We start from the raw sequence: 13130 nt of genomic DNA on the forward strand, positions 1-13130 counted from the left end.
TGGTCACAGCTCACAACCCCTAGAGAGTGGGCCGGATCTGGGGACACATGTCCTCTGCTGCTAAAAGTGACATTAGACTGTGTTCCCAGGGATGGACCACAAGGGGTGATGGGAGAACGTCTGTCCTACATGATTGGAGGCACCGTGCCCCCAGCCCCTGCCTTCTCCCCACTCAGGTGTGGAATGTGGGAGAGCCAGAGGGGGAAGCTGGGTCCCCAGTGAGACCCTCTCAGCAGAGCTGGGCCTGGGTCAGGCTTGGAGGGGGTGACCGAGAGTTTTCTGCACAGGCCGGCACATTTAGAGGGCCTCCTGCAGTGCAGGTTTCAGGGCTAGATAGCAACTAAATGCAGAGCATGGTGGCTGAGCTGACGGCTATGGATCCTGCAGGCTGAACGCTGGGCCCTGAACGTTGGAAGGTTGTCTGGAGTCACAGGACCTGCTTGCTCGCTCTTCTGAGATTATCTCAATGGGGACCCAGGTTCCCCCCCCCCCCCAATGTCTAGAAGCAATCAAACCAAAGCCACTCCCCACTGTGATCCCTGGGGAAACTCAGGAAAGAAAAGAATACCTGCTTTCCAGCAGCCATCAGGCTGCAGCCACTCCCCACTGTGAGCCCTGGGGAAATTCAGGAAGGAAAAGAATACCTGCTTTCCAGCAGCCTTCAGACTGCAGCCACTCCCCACTGTGAGCCCCGAGGAAACTCAGGAAAGAAAAGAATACCTGCTTTCCAGCAGCCATCAGACTGCAGCCACTCCCCACTATGAGCCTTGAGGAAACTCAGGAAGGAGAAGACAGGATGCTGGCCCCAGATGGTGAGGTGTGTATCAAAGGGGCTGATTTCAGTGAGATGGCTGGTGCATCTTCCCACACAGAGAAACGTGCTAAATTTCTTAACTTTAGATGCTGCCTCCTGGTTTTGGAATCCTAAAAGATTTGTACTGAATAAAACAACTCTCAACACCTGTATTATAGTATTATGTCTATACATATGAAGTAGAAACTTTCCAAAGAACAACCGAAGACAAATCTGAACATTCAGCACACTGGCATCAGTGGTGGGCACTCCCCAAAAGATGCAGCTAGTGGAGCAATTAGAACACTCATCACCCTTTTGCCATAAGATTGTGGAATGGACGCTGACACTGGGGAATTATTAGGGGAAGAACAAAATCTGACTCCATGTTGAATGTTTTACTTCAACCTTTACTTCCTGTTGGTCTGTTTGCTACAGAGATGCTGTCTATATGTAATGGCCTGCCTCAGGAAGCCCCGCCCCTCTGCCTCTGTCCAGGACCTGTCCACCTGTGGATGGCTACAGCAGGGAGAAAGTAACACATCTCCTCCCGAGGCTGGCCATTCCAGATATTTGCCAGATTAATGGCCTTTTTACTGTATTTCCTCACCTCCCAGCTCTGTGTTCTATAAAAGACACTGGCATCCAGATCCTGACATGATGGTTTCTTGGAGATATTAGCCTGCTATCTTCTCAGTCTTCTGGCTTTCCAAGTAAAGTTATATTCCTTGCCTCAGGACCTCGCCTCTGGTTTATTGGCCTGTTGTGAGGCATGCAGAGCGAGCTTGGACTTGGTAACAATCCCACATGCCTTGCAGTCAAAAAATCAAAACATAAAATGGAAGCAATATAGTAAGAGATTCAATAAAGACTCTGAATATGGACCATACAAAAAGATCTGAAACCAAAAACCAAAAGGAACTCAGTGGTTGTCTGAAATATTTAGAAAGGAGTTTGAGCCCCTCTTGCCCATACCCCATGAGGCCACAATGGACAGTTATCCCTGTCCATTCAGGACAGCCTCTCCAGACCCCAGGTGGAGGTGCTCTGCACCCACTGTCCACCTGGGTGTCAGGGGTAGAAGAGATACAGCCGAGGAGGTGTCTTCTCTGGTCCAGGGGAGCGTCACACCAGCCACCCTGTCTCCCTTCCCATAATAAATAAGGAGGGTTGTCAGCCCCTGGGCGAGTGATGCTGTGGGCACCTGGACTGCCTCGTCCTTGTGAGATCTGGTGTGAAGACAACACAGAAGGGGAACCAACCAAGAGGGATCAAGGGAGCAGTAAACCCCTCTTCATATTGACCCTCTGAGACCCAAGACTCATTCTGCCCACCCTGCTCCCACTTTTGGGAACTGGCCTGTGTCATTCTCTGGGCAGGAGGTGGGAAGGACAACCCAGTTTCTTCCACCTCCTGAGACGCACGTGGGCAGTGGGAGCAGCAGCACCTCCACCTGGGGTCCAGAGAGGGTGTCCCGAATGCACAGGGCCTAACCGGTCAGTGAGGCCGGCCCTCGTCCACAGTGTCCTGACCTGCTGCGGGGTCTCGGGTTCCCTGGCATCCAGCTCCCCCATCGCCAACCCCAGCTTGGTGTCCTGGGAGCCCCTCACTGGCGGGCACCCCGGAGGTGAAAGCTGCATGCCCGGCGAGAAGAAGGAGAAGCCGGTGGGAGAGGGGTCCAGCATGGAGTGTCCAAGGCCCCTCTGCTCCCCCAGGAACACCCAGCCCCGCCTGCCGTGGCCTTTCTCCTCTTCAGTATGTCTCTTTGTGGCTGATGTTGCCAAACACCTTCCTCTGGAACAGAAGGCTCCATGACCATGGAAGGGGTGGAGGTGAGGAGGCGCTGTAGCCCTAAACCCAGAGAGCTTCAGAACTAGCTTCCCTGAGCCCTGAACGTACTGCCTGTTACATCTGTACCAACCGAGGCCGAGATCCAGGCAGATTCTCTGTGGAAACACTTTCCATGTCCAATGAGAGAACCAAACTAGGCCAAGATCTGGGCAGATTCTCTGTGGAAACACTTTTCTGTCCAACAAGCGAGGACTTGTTAACCCACAACTGAACCCCGAGACGTGGGATGTGCGTAACTCTGGAGACTGCAAGGAAGGTGTTTGAGAGGTTTCTTCCCGGGCGGCTCCCCGAGGCTCCTAGAGTTGCTGGACCCAGAGGGGGAGCATTCTTGCTTCTCTCCTCACTGCAGGCCAGACGGTGCCCCCAACCGCACAGCCCTACTCCACCACCTCCCTGAGTTCAACAGAAAACCCCCTGGTCACGAGGCCAAAGAGCAGTCTTCTCGGTGAGCAGAGCAGAGGCTGGTGCGAAGGAGGGTGGAGGCTGAAAGCTTCTTTGCAGAAGAAAAACACGGACGTGTGTTCCCGTGTGTGGTGGCCGGATGCTGCAGTAATTGATGTTCCCCACACATTTATGGGTGGGTTTTAGTTTCTGTATTTTCTAAATTTCTTTTTTTCAAACAGCTGCATATTATGAGCAAATTTTTGCAATGAACCATGAGCACTTGCAAAATAAAATCTTTTTTTTTTTTCTTTTCCTAAAATGTTGCAGTTTTCTATGGTGACAGATGAAGAGCCTCCTACTTTTAAGTATTCATTTATCTGACTGCGCTGGGTCTTAGCTGTGGCATGCAGGGCCTTCAGTTGCAGCATATGGGATCTACTGCCCTGACCAGGGATTGAACGTGGCCCCCTGTGCTGGGAGCTCAGAGTCCTAGCCTCTGGATCAGCAGAGAATGCTGCGATCTCCTACTTAAAAAAAGATTAGTTATTTATATTTGGCTGTGCTGGGTCTTCGCTGCTGTGCGGGCTTTTCTCTTGTTGTAGGGCATGGGGGCTGCTCTCTCGTTTCTGTGCTGAACTTCTCCCTGTGGTGGCTGCTCTGGTTGGGAAGCAGAGACTCTAGGCTCTTGGCCTGCAGTAGTTGTGAACGGACTTTTTTGCTCCACGGCACGTGGGGTCTTCCCAGATCAGGGATTGAACCCGTGTCTCCTGCATTGGCAGGTGGATTCTTAACCACAACACCACCAAGGGAGTCATTTCCCTCCACGGTTCCTGCCAACATCCCCCTGTAAAAAAAGACTAAAAATAACCTGTTTAGTAAGTTTTCAGAAGTCTGAGCTCTGAGGTCAGCGTCTGTGGTGTCATTCTCCCAAAGGCATCTTGGCTTCAGATACAGGCTGGGCTCATGAGTCCAGTAAGCAGGGCAGGGCTGGTGGCTGAAGACAGGCTTGGCCTCTGGAGCTCTTCCCTCACCGACTCACCCAGTGTCCCCGAGCCCTGGCAGCCAAGCAGAGCCGCGCGCAGGCGGGGCTGGTACAGCCACGGGGCCGCTGTGGTCAGGGTGGAGCGTGCTGCGGAGGCAGCTGGCTGTCCGTACCATGACTGCTGGTGTCCTCTGTGCCCGGGCAGGGCAGTCACGGTGTCAGGTGTGGCCTGGCCGCTGTCCTGGGGACAGGATGGGACCTCAGAGAGCTCGCATCCCCACTCCCCATCTCCCAGCTCCTCTTCAGATCACGGCTTGTGGCTGCTGGCAGCTCCCTGGGCTGGGAGGCTGTGTAATGCACCAACCCACTTGCTCAAGGTCAGCTGAGACCCCCAGCTCTGGGGTCACACAGCATCCCTTCCACCATCCAGGTCATCCCACTTCTGTGAGGGAGGGCCTGTGTGGCGCTGTGGGTGATGGGGGCATTGGGCGTGTTATGGGCTGGCCCCAGGAGTCAGCTTCTTGAGGGGAGGGGAGCAGAGGGGAGGGGGGGGAGAAGCTTTGACCTGCTCAGCCTTCCCGGGGATTCCAGGCCCAGCTCTGGTGGGAGGTGCAGGTAAGAAGCCCCTGCAGGTTTCTGGGTCCCCACCATTTTCAGTTGAAGCCCCTCTGCCTACACCACCCCTAACTCTCCCTCCCGTGGTCCCGGCCTGAAGCCACAGAAGATGGGGAGTTTACGTGGCTTCCCTTCCTGTAGGGAAACCAAGCCACAGACAAACACGTTCCCTTAAGAAAGCATAGAAACCGGGAAATAATCGTGGGTGGTTATCACTGACACGGTTCATGTAGAGACGCTTCAGAAGCCTGGGACACGCAGGGAACTGAGGGCCGTTGCCGCGAGTCCTGGAGCTCGCACCCTCCGCCCCCCGCCCCGTGGCCCACTCTCCCCTTGGTGTCTTCTGGTGGCTGGGCGGACTTCAGCCTCCTGAACCCCTTCTGGAAGGATCAGGCCAGGGCAGAGGTCATTCACAGAGGGGAGGGTGTGGTTGACCTTAAGAATGCATTGCACCCACTCTGTGTTGGAGCTAGGTTCCGGGTCTGAGCAAGCGTGGCTTCCTGGTGCTGTCCCCACCCTCACTCACCCAGGGTGGGGGGCTTTGTGTCCACCTTGTCCCCTCGTGCAGCCTGGTCACCCCGGGACCCTTGCTGTGTGAGAATCTGCACTGCTCACAGCGCACCCCGGGGTCCATCAGACTTCACTCATGAAAGGGAAGTGTAAGGATGAACTATTCCATGGTTAAGAATTTCAAGGTCGCGACAGCGTTGACCAGAGCGCTCGTGCACAGGTGTGAGGCCCATGCATAGAGAAGCCGCGGTGTGGGCTTCAAGGACCCTCCGTGTGGGGTGGGATGGGGGCCGGACGGGGATTTCCTGCAAACGCGGCTCCAGGCTCTGTTCTCGGCAGGGGGACGACTGTGGGCCCTGCCTGTCTGTGGAGGGGCCTTGGGGCTGCCCAGGTCAGCAGGAACAGCAGGGGTGCGAAGGGAGGTCGCCCTCCCTTAGCGCCCCTGACCTCACACCCTCTCATCAGGGCATCATAGTGCCTGAACAGCCCCTTCTTCGCCTAGCTCTGAAGACCTGGACGGTGTGGGGGCTGGAGGACATGCAAGAAACAAATTCTGTAAAGCAATTATCCTTCTATTAAAAAATAAAGAATATTAAGGAGAAAAACACAAAGGACAGCAAAGGCGGGGCTTGCGTTCTCAGCCAGCCTCTGCCAGATTGTGCCTGTGCTGACGCATCAGGCCAAAATGCTGGTGCTCCCACGCCGTATCACAGATGAGAATAGAGACACAGAGAGGTTGAGCATCTTGCCCCAGCTTAGCAGCTGCTGGGGGCAGGGCTGAGACCCGGACCCCTGTGGTCGCATCTGGAGTCCAGATGCTCTGATGACCCCGAGGGAGCGGCAAAGACCAGACGGCCGATGCTGAGTCAGGCTCGCGAGCACACACACATACACACACACGCATGTGGCCTTCACCTTTGTGGCTACAGAAGTCAGAGGGAAGCAGAGGGTCACCAGGAGAGGCCAAAGGAGAGCCGGGGTCTATAAGGAGGAGAGGCCACACTTCCCAGGAGGCCGGGAATTCCCTTCCCTGGTGATTCTGATTCCACTCTGCATTCCTCTCCCTGGACCCAGGATTGACTGTCCAGTGACCTAATTGAGTTGGCTCCAGAATTATGCCTTCCCAGGTGTTCAGCTAACTGGACCCCACTGCTGTCAGTGTTAAGGGGGGAATGAGTACATAGTCTGGGATTCAGATTTGTTTGGAGACAAAATTTATTAGTAGAGGAGACCTAAAAAACCACGAAGGCAATTGGCCTGAACATCTCCAGAACACCTAAGGAACCCTCTGCGGTTTATATCCCTCCTCTCCTGTCATGAAAGTGGAAAGTCTATTTAACAAATAATTCTGTGCTTATCACACGCTTTCTTTAAAATATTTATTATATATTTATTAATTTGGCTCGGCTGTGTCTTAGTTGCAGCATGTGGGAGCTAGTTCCCCAAGCAAATATTGAACGTGGGTCTCTGCATTGGAGTTTTGACCCCTGGACCACCTGGGAATTATCTCCTCATACTCGTGGGGACAGTAAGGGGTCACAGGCCTCCTCTGAGGCCCCCTTAGAGCTGAGGCATGGGGTGGCTGCAGAAATCCTCCTGTGGCTAAGGTGTGGTTTGCTGCTCATGACTCACATACACTCCCTGCAAACAGGGCTTCTCCCCCGTGTGTCCTCTGGTGTCTGATGAGGACGGACTTGTGACTGACGCTTTGCCCACACTCCCTGCAAACATAGGGCTTCTCCCCTGTGTCTGTCCTCTGCTGTCTGATGAAATCTGACTTCTGAATGAAGCTTTGCCCACACTCACCGCAAACATAGGGCTTCTCCCCTGTGTGTGTTCTCTTGTGTGAGATGAGATGGGTCTTCTGACTGAAGCTTCGCCCACGCTCCCTGCAAACATAGGGCTTCTACCCTGTGTGTGTCCTCTGGTGTCTGATGAGGGTTGATTTCTGACAGAAGCTTCGCCCACACTCCACGCAATCATAGGGCTTCTCCCCTGTGTGTGTCCTCTTGTGTGAGATGAGATTGGCCTTATGATTGAAGCTTCGCCCACACTTCCCACAAACATAGGGCTTCTCCCCTGTGTGTATCCTCTGGTGTGTGATGAGGACTGACTTATGACTGAAGCATCGCCCACACTCCCTGCAAACATAGGGCTTCTCCCCTATGTGTGTCCTCTCGTGGGTGATGAGGTGGGACTTCCGACTGAAGCTTCGCCCACACTCCCTGCAAACAAAGGGCTTCTCCCCTGTGTGTATCCTCTGGCGTGTGATGAGGACTGACTTATCACTGAAGCTTCGCCCACACTCCCCACAAGCATAGGGCTTCTCCCCCGTGTGTGTCCTCTGGTGTCTTATAAGGACTGACTTATCGCTGAAGCTTCGCCCACACTCCCTGTAAACAAAGGGCTTCTCCCCTGTGTGTGTCCTCTGGTGTCTGATGAAATTAGACCCGTGATGGAAACTTCGGCCACACTCCCCGCAAACATAGGGCTTCTCCCCTGTGTGTGTCCTCTTGTGTGAGATGAGATTTGACTTATCACTGAAGCTTCGCCCACAATCCCTGCAAACATAGGGCTTCTCCCCTGTGTGTATCCTCTGGTGTGTGATGAGATGGGACTTCCGATGGAAGCTTCTCCCACACTGCCCGCAAACATAGGGCTTCTCCCCTGTGTGTGTCCTCTCGTGTGTGATGAGACTTGACCTGTCCTTGGAGCCTTGCCCACACACTCCGTACGTGACCCTCATAATCCCTGAGACCCCTGCCACCGTGAGCAATGTGCCTGTGTCCTCTGGATTCAGTTTCTGGCTTGTGCTGGGCTCGTCTGTCATTCTCTCATGCACCCCAGAACCCCCCATTTGTCCTCCGGGTGAGTTGGAAGAGGCCCTTGAAATCCTCTTCAGCCTTACGCTTTTCAGCAATTGTTGGGGCCTGTCCTTGGCCTCGTAGCCCTCAGGTTTGTCGCTCGGGCTGTGTGGATTGGAATATCTCCGATTTTGACTGCCTGGGCAGGGATCCTCTAGTTGGAGGCGGTCTCTTTCAGATGGTCTCAGGAAGGTCTGAGAGAAGTGACTACGTTGGATGTGTTGGCTGAGGAATTTCTGGCTGGAGAAGGCCAGAGAGCAGGAGGCACATGGGTGTATCTTGGTCGTCGGTTCTGCTGAAAGAGGAAGCTTTTGGTCAGGTAGCTGGTTTGCCGTGGTCAGGCCTTCCCCACTCATCATCTAAGTGTTGACAGTGCACGATCTGTCGCCCATCAAGTGCCTTTACAGTCCACTCTTCCATTCCACTGTTATGTTCTACATCTACAGAAATCCAGGAAGCGGGTGTCAAGAGCCTTTTCTACATATCACCCAGATAGGGACCTTCCAGCTGCATCAGAGGCAGCGTCTCTCCTGATAGAGATGGATCTGCAGGGACTTTCCCTGCGTGTAAGTGTCTGAAAAGTGACATCACAGTGGCCCCAGGTATTTACCCTACTGAGGGATAAGACTTGATGACTTAGGTGGAATCTCCTGAGTGGCTCCCTGTGAGGGGAAAGGGTCTATTAAGTTAGGGGCGCCTGGCCTGGAGCTCTCTGCATATGGGAGGCAGCACGAGGGGTGGTTAGAGCAGGTGTGGCTAAATCTGACTTTGGTTCCTTGTTCAAAGTGCAGCCTTTGTGCAGATCTCTGCAGGAAGTGGGTTTGAGACTGGATGAGACCGAGCGGCCCAAGTCCCACTGACTACAGGTCTGGCTCCTGCTGCCCAAACTGGTTCACAAATTGCTCCTCTCTCAGTTTCCCATAAATCATAAAATAAAGGCATATCCTTTCTCCAGCCTCACCAGTACTCATACCTCATTTATTTCATTCAGGCTTAATCCACTTAACATGCACTAGGAATCCCTGTTTAAAAATACATGTCCAGTCAGACCCTTCACACCCTCACTCCCAAGCATCTTCAGACAGCCCACTCTCCCCTCATGTCTGGCAATGAACTGATCTCTGAGGGGACTCCCCGCTGCTGTCTCTTCCCCAAAGTGAACCAAAGCATCGTCTTAGCACAGAGAACATGCTGCTTGCAGCTGAAAGCCTGGCGGTTGTTCTGTGTCACCCAGGAGGACCCCTGGGGCCTGCACGTGGACACAGGCCCTGAGGCTTCTGTTTCCCGTCCAGCCTCCTTCCTCTCCCTCTGTGCTTCCTCCTGCGACCCCTGGCATGGCCTCGCTTGCCGGTCCTGGGGCTGCGGCACGGGCTGCTCCCCTGCCTGGAGTCCTTCCCCGCAGGTCTTATCTCTGCAGAGACCCTGTCACACCGTCCTGCACCACACCCCACCCTCTGCTCACGCTGACCCGAGGCACGTTCCCTGCGCTGGTTTTCCTCAGCACCAGCCCCTGTCTGGTGTGAAGCCCCTGCTGCCCCAGGGCAGTGGTTCTGTCTGTTTCGGGGCGTGGATCCCCGTCTGGCACAGAGCGTGAACTCACATGACAACAGACTGGAACAGGAACTGAATGCGCATCACTGTACACGTGTCGCTTAGAAATGGAGGAAATGAAACAGAAACAAATAAAGGGCAGAGAGGTGGTAGGTGCTCGAAATGTTGCTTTTGCTTCTCAGCCTTTTAGCAGAAGGTGATGTTGCACATTTTTTTGCATGAAATATTAAAAATTAGAACTAACATTTTCAATATAAAATTTCTCCTAACAGTCATATGAAAAGAATCAAATTCTGAGGCATTTTAATTGCAACTCAACTGACTTAGGACTGGATTGTCCTCTGCTTCGATATCAGACCACGGCGGCTCCCAGGATGGGGTGGGGTGCTAGAAGAGGGGAGACACTCACCTCTCCCCGCCGCGAGCTCACTCTTCCCCCTGCTGTTCCGCTTGATGCCAAGGTCCTGACCGTACTCGTCCCCGTACCAGACCAGCAGCTCACAGCCCGGCCTGACCACCTGGCAGGTTCGGTAGAAGATCTGCCCGTGATACTGGAAGGCCACCAGGTTCTGTTCCTCATCGTCCCGGGCACAGTTCACATACCTGGGGTCGAGGCCGGGAAAGGGAAAGAAACCTCAGGTGACGAGTGCCCTCCACTGTCCGCCCATGCCCAGCTCCTTGCCTTCCGCCTCTGAGGCCGCCCCTCATGTGGACCTTCTGTTCACACCTTGGACCAGGCCATGTGAATTCCCATGCTTTTCTCTCCTTACCTAAGTAGTCATTTTCCGGAACCCAGTTCCAGACTCATCTCCACCTGGACTGTCCGTGAGGCTGGTGACCTCCAGCTCCTCTAAACTCTGAATTAAGTTCTCTTTCATCCACAGGACTTGGTGCTTCTTGGCTAACATGCAGCCCTCAGCACTCACCCCAGCCTGCCTTCTCTCCCGAGTCTTTCTGCCATCTCCCCACGTGTATCCAGGGTCCTATTAGCTTGCCCACCCCCTCCTTGGAGAGACCTCTGATATAGCTTGAGACACGGAACAATAATAGTGTGTTCACTGTCTGCCTGCCCTGATGAAAGGAGAGGCCCTCAGAGAATGGCCCTGCTCAGGGCCAAGCTGCCCCCCATTCCTTCTGAGGCCTCAGGGCCCGCTTCTCACTGGAACCAAGCCTGAGGAGGTTTTTGCCCACAGAGAGTCAAGGTCTCCTGTGTTAGGTCATCCTGGCGTGTGCACTTACTCAAAGATAGAAAAAATAAGGTTACTGCTCCTAAAATCAATTGGCTAATGTCTGTTTGCAGTATGTTCTCCAAAAGGACATGGGTTGTGTGATCTGCTTCAGTACCGATGTTCACTGTCTAAACTGAAACATAAAGGGCGTGGTAAGTGTCCATTAAGTGAGTTAAAGTGTCCCTGGTGAATCTAGACGCTTCAAGTTGTTTTCAAGTCCACCAGTTTTGTTCAGCATATAGACTTGTATCTTGACGGCACATGCCATATTTTTATTTCCTTCTTTTCCGTGTCTTTTGAAATGAAAGAGCATGATATGCAGGGAAAAGAGGGCAAGAGATGTGAAACCTCTTGAGGGAGCCGGGTTGAGAAGGAAAGGGGCGTGGGACGAAGGGAGTATCAATGTCTACACACCGCAGACTCACTGCACTCACCTCATCCAGTTGGCCCAAGACGTGTCCTTTCCATCCACATACTCGTAGCAGTTCCTCCCTTTGGTGATCTGAGTGTCAGAGAAAGAGTTACAAGCATTCCTCCTTTTTTTTTTTTTTTTTTTTTGGTAGGAAACAACAGAAGAGCTATTTCCCTGTGTAGTCATTGGTGCTTTTCAGCCTGCATGGATTCAACTGCCAGTCGAACCACACGGTAAGCTCCTTACTCATCATTCCAAGTCTGAGTCTCTTGGTTCATTGAAGGCAAGGGCTCCACAAGGGAGGAGTCACTTCTGTGTATCTCTACACTGTGCTCCCACCTCTCCTCTGACCTTAGATAGAGGTCTAAGTGTCTGTAGACTGTGTTCCCACCTCTCCTCTGACCTTTAGTTAGAGGACCTGAGTGTCTGTACACTGTGTTCCCACCTCTCCTCTGACCTTTAGATGGATGACATGAGTGTCTGTACACTGTGTTCCCACCTCTCGTCTGACATTTAGATGGAAGTCCTGTGTTCACGCCCATGGCACACAGTACACAGGGCTGACTGTGTCATTGACGACCATGTTATCACCATCTGCATCCTCATATGTAGACATGAAGTACCCCCCACCACGTACAAGTGATTAGAGGCCAGAGGACAGGGAAACGGGTGCTTCTCACCAGCCAGGCGTATCCACTGTTGGCGGCCTCTTCATCGTCTGTGATCTGGCCCTCATAGGGGCCAAAGTGCAGGCCCAGCGGCAAATCGGACGCCTCGTTCCACACTCCAAGCCCAGCGTCAGGGATGCCCGACAGTCTGATGCTTAACCCAGGGGGCAGCGTGAGGGCTGAGCGGTTGGCATGCCCCTTTTCCACTGCACAGTCCTTTACAAAGGTTGGGGGCCCATGGGCAGCACAGCTGTCGATGAAGAAGTTCTGACACTCCTCACAATCTGGAGGTGAGAACAGGGATGAGAGGAGGTATCGTGATGTTTCTGGTCGTGAAGACCTTCAGAAAGACCTGGGGCATTCATGGCCTTTGACCTCGATCCTGCACCGCAAGTCATAGAGGAAGTGGATGGCCGGGGGACCAAATGGTGAGCTGAGGTTAGTGGACCAAGGCCTCGTAGCCCCTTCTCCGTGAGTGGGCCAGCGGGGTCACTCACAGAGGTAGTCGTCATCCTGGGGCTCGCTGACCTCTTAGTACACGTGGCCCTTTCTTTCTCGTAGACTGTACCTCTTCACTCCAGTCTCCTTTCTTCTGAGTTCTAAGATGGACAACAGAAGCTAAGCAAGGCTGGTGGGGTCTGTGGAGTTAGTCCCATTTTATCAGCAAGTGTGAGATCTCCTACCTGTCCATCTCTACACTTTGTTAAAACTTTCTTACAGGTATTTTTCAAACTTTTACTTTTGTAATTTTATGTTTTCATGTTCCATTATTTATTTCTTGGCCGTACTGCATGGCTTGTGGGATCTTAGTTCCCTGACCAGGAATGGAACTCACACCTCCTGCAGTGGAAGCGTGGAGTCTTAACCACTTAACCACCAGGGAGTCCCTTCTCTATATTTTCTTTCTTCTCCCTTTAACTACAGGTTCAAGAGACTGAGGCTCCCCTGACCACAGATGCCCAGTTCAGTGATAGCATCCTTGCACTTCCCGTTAGTAGGTTTAACTTCCCAACCTTCCTACTTAGGTAATAGTTCATCGACATATCTACTCAGAAAATATGTGTTAAGCGCACATGACAAGTAAGGCATTGAGCAGAGGTCTGGACATGAACACTAACAAAGCACGGTTCCTCTTATCACAGTTGCATTTATTGTACTACTTGTAGGTGTCAGACTTTTGCATTTAATGTAAGGCTTTCAAGCACTGTATGAGTTATGTATCCTTATTCTCACTTTACAGATAGCATTCAGGATCTCAGAAAATGTATAAG

General features: G+C 52.9%; 1 pseudogene; it reads right to left on the minus strand.

Moving 5' to 3' along the window:
* Nucleotides 1-3972: 3972 nt before the first annotated feature.
* Nucleotides 3973-12902, minus strand: LOC136157744 (histone-lysine N-methyltransferase PRDM9-like; annotated as a pseudogene).
* Nucleotides 12903-13130: the final 228 nt, after the last annotated feature.

The sequence above is a fragment of the Muntiacus reevesi genome, chromosome 2 (genome assembly GCF_963930625.1).
Source record: "Muntiacus reevesi chromosome 2, mMunRee1.1, whole genome shotgun sequence".
Taxonomy (NCBI): Eukaryota; Metazoa; Chordata; class Mammalia; order Artiodactyla; family Cervidae; genus Muntiacus; species Muntiacus reevesi.